General features: G+C 31.6%; 1 protein-coding gene across 1 annotated transcript in view; it reads right to left on the bottom strand.

Annotated features, from left to right (window-relative positions):
- Positions 1 to 745: 745 nt before the first annotated feature.
- Positions 746 to 3,636, bottom strand: part of qless (decaprenyl diphosphate synthase subunit 1 qless) — a 19,170-nt gene continuing 16,279 nt past the window's right edge. The window contains exon 3 of the mRNA XM_070139772.1: positions 746 to 3,636. This exon is cut by the window's right edge and continues 780 nt beyond it. The gene's annotated coding sequence lies outside the window, so the exon portion shown is untranslated.

The raw sequence follows: 3,636 nt of genomic DNA, 5'->3' as shown, positions 1-3,636 counted from the left end.
TTCGGGCAATTTCGAAAAAAGATTAGGCTAGGGTCTAAATAAAAGGATGTGTTTCATCAAAATCGGCAAGAAAATTTTTCTAAAAATAAGACGAACCCCTTAATCATCCTGAGTATTTACTCATTATACTTGTTATAGTCTGAACTCTTATACCATTTGATCAGTGTAGTTATTCACTTATTTTTCAAACTTTATCATCAGTGCTCTGGGTTCGGCTTTAACAGCTTGTATAGTAGAAAAGGATCTAAGCTTCAAGGAAAGTTCAGTGCTCCTATTCCATTTCTTCTTTTCCAAGTTGTCAATGTTTTTCCTCAGTGCCTTTTAAAAGTATTTTACCATTGCTTGCTTGGAGTCTTTTTTTTTGTGTACATGTTGTACTCACTTTGTGTTGACTCCATTTTCTGCGTAACAGTGGTAGCCACCAAAGTTCATAAGATTATAAGGGAATTAAAACTGATGCTACACATAAAATCCTAATCTACCTATCACAAAATAATTGTTGTAAACTACAGAATAAGTAATCTGAAAATATATTCCTCACTTATTGCCAACTTCAGCAGGTTCTGCATCTTTTGCCATCTTCTTACATTATTTTTGATGCTTTTGAACAATATCTCATGAACAATTTTCCTTTGATTGGTAACAATACCAATGTAATTCATATTCATAATTTCTTCCAATAAAAATATGTTGTAGCAATAAGAACTGGTCCAAAAAAAAAGCAGAAGAAAATAAAAACACCAAATTTACAAGAATATTGTTTTATTAACAATGTTTATATTCTGCACAGGGCTTGGCTGGCCAGTCAGGCAATGTTTCTCCTTCACTGATGGCAAGAAAGACTGAGGTCACAAGAGCTCCATATCATTTATCCACAATCTTCTTTATTTACAAACAAACTTCCTTCATCGGCATCTTCTATACTACATTAGGAAGTTATCCTAGGTTTGGTCATTATGCTAAAATACACCATTGTGGTCTTGAGTATTACACTAACCCAAAATCAATAAATCTTTCATACTAATTAAGATTTCTTTTCACTTTTAAGCATATACTAAGAAAAATACTCTAACAAATTTCATGATTCAAGTGCTGGTCTATCTGTATCCTTTATAATCTTAAGGATGCTACAACTATGTGTTCAAACCCGCACATAAACATTTATGCTTTAAGGTATCACTATTACTAAGTACTATCTTTACACTACAGTTGTGCACCGTTACCTGATTTTCTCCACTTATATTTTGCAATATATTATTACCTATTCAACATATCTGACTAAACTAAAAAATGCATAAATAAAAATGTATATAAAAGTACAAACAGCCTTTTATGACATTATGGAACAGGACACTAAAAATATTACTTCCAAAAAAGAATTGTAGATTATTACTGAACTCTCTTACAGCAGCCCATTCTGATACTGTGAGGCTCTTTTGATTTAGATTTAGCCATCACTTTTATTTTTTGGATTACTTGTATTTTTCATAGATGGGAATCTTCATACATGATAATAATAATAATAATAATATATATTAGAGTAAGAGCATGGGAATTAATCCACATCACCCAATAAAATTTTATTTTCAAGTGAAGACAGCCTCAAATAGAAATATCAAATGACCTGATGTAATTATTCAAGCAACGATATGCAATACAAGTTTCAGTTCAGTGATAAACATCCTTTGTACACTCCTTAATAAGTGTAAACAAAAAATATATAGATATAAAAACTATATAATTTGATATCTTTATCAGAATAACTGATAAATCAATTATAATGAATAGCTAAACCTAATAAATGTTAGGAAAACATACAAGAAGAAATGTACTGAATGCAATATTAACAAAGCAATCAATATATGCAACATGATAACAGTTTGGCATACTTACAGAAGCAAAACAGAGAAAGCACCCATTTAGTTTGTGACTTAGCAGAACCCAAACTCATTTAACTCAGAAAGCTATATGAGCTAAAAAAAAAAAAAATATCCACTGGTATTAATCATTTTACAAGATATGAGGAAGATAACAAAAAAAGGAAAACTATCCATTGACAAAAACTTGATTGACTACCTATCTTATTCATTAATATACATATACAAATATATATACGAGTAAGAGTGTGCAAACATACTCAGCTATACATGATTAAGATAATATTGCAAGAAAGATCTTTGGAAACTGCTAATGACCAGCTCAAGCTCTGTAAAAATTAGCCAAGTATACACTAGTCCCACAACCTCTACCTCTGCAACTATACGAAAAAATAAACTCTGATTAATTAATATACAACAGTACCATGCAAAATTTTTGCTATGTTGCTATATGGAATGCTGTAAGGTAAAACCATATTATTATAGATGTCTTTACCATAATGTAAGTTCAAAAATAGATGATATAAACAAAGTTATTCTGACCTTTACTCTATCAAGTTGCTAGTAGGGCATAATTTTACTACTAATATTTTCCATTAAATAGCAATCATTTTGATGGTACTTCAACAACAGTTTCATGTGGGGTGGCGGGAGAGCTGAGACGAGTTGCAAGTTCAGACTGCACACAACTACTCTGACATGTACATGTGTACACTACCTAAGTTTAACATTCTTATTGTCTTTTAGTTTTGATTTTAACAAAAAATCTAAACCAAAAGACCTCACTGGTAAAACCTTCAGACCGGTTACACTCACACCGGATAAATATCAAATAAATATATCTAATCTATCTCTTAACTGAGAAGCAAACAACACAATATATACAGCTATCATTGGAAAACATGCACCAGTTGTGTGCTGCCATGAACCACATCTACTTTGAGCAACAGAAGACAACAGATGGCATGTACAATGTACAACCAACTAGCAGATTTTGTATGAATTTCCAATTTATGCAGATAATTAAAAAATTCTTGGTGTTTATAAAGTAAAATAAAATAATTACAAGCAATTTCCAAAGTAAATCTAAAGTTCATGAGATTATTAAAGCTTAAGTACATCAAACAGTCATAGAGGACTGGTTTTAAATTTTATCTATTATTATATTACAAAAAAAAAAAGAGGTCCATGAAGACATATTTCTGCATACGAAATCTGTTAGTTGCCAGACAGGACAGGAGCCATTAAGGCACTGGATCCCGACACCCAGAACCACTCTCGCCATCACACAAATATCCATCCATTTTTGCACATAAATCTTCAAGTGTCTTGTATGATGGATAATTCAACGTAAATTTCAGTTAATATCACTGATGCAAATTCATAAAATACATTAAGAAACAAAACATATGTACACCTTGATTTCTTTTATAATTACAAAATAGAGGCCTATGAGGACAAGCAGGTAAAAAGACACTAACTAGAGGTAACAAGGTAGTTAACAATGAAACTCCATGTATGGAGTCTTGAAGAAAAGTAAAGCTGTAGTAGAACACTGGGAGCCATTTCTTCCTGCCTGCCCTTAGTGCCAATATGAATTAAAAGAATAAATACTTCAATTAAATACTTAGGTCATCTACAAGACTGATCATCATGATACTACCACACAGTCAAAATCTGGCTTTCAGATATGTCAGATCTACTAATCTTCTAATGGTGACATGATAACAAGCTCTGGGTCCCTGTAAGTTTTTTGTGA

The sequence above is a fragment of the Penaeus vannamei genome, chromosome 26, assembly GCF_042767895.1.
Source record: "Penaeus vannamei isolate JL-2024 chromosome 26, ASM4276789v1, whole genome shotgun sequence".
NCBI lineage: Eukaryota > Metazoa > Arthropoda > Malacostraca > Decapoda > Penaeidae > Penaeus > Penaeus vannamei.
This window is presented reverse-complemented; position numbering and strand designations above follow the sequence as displayed.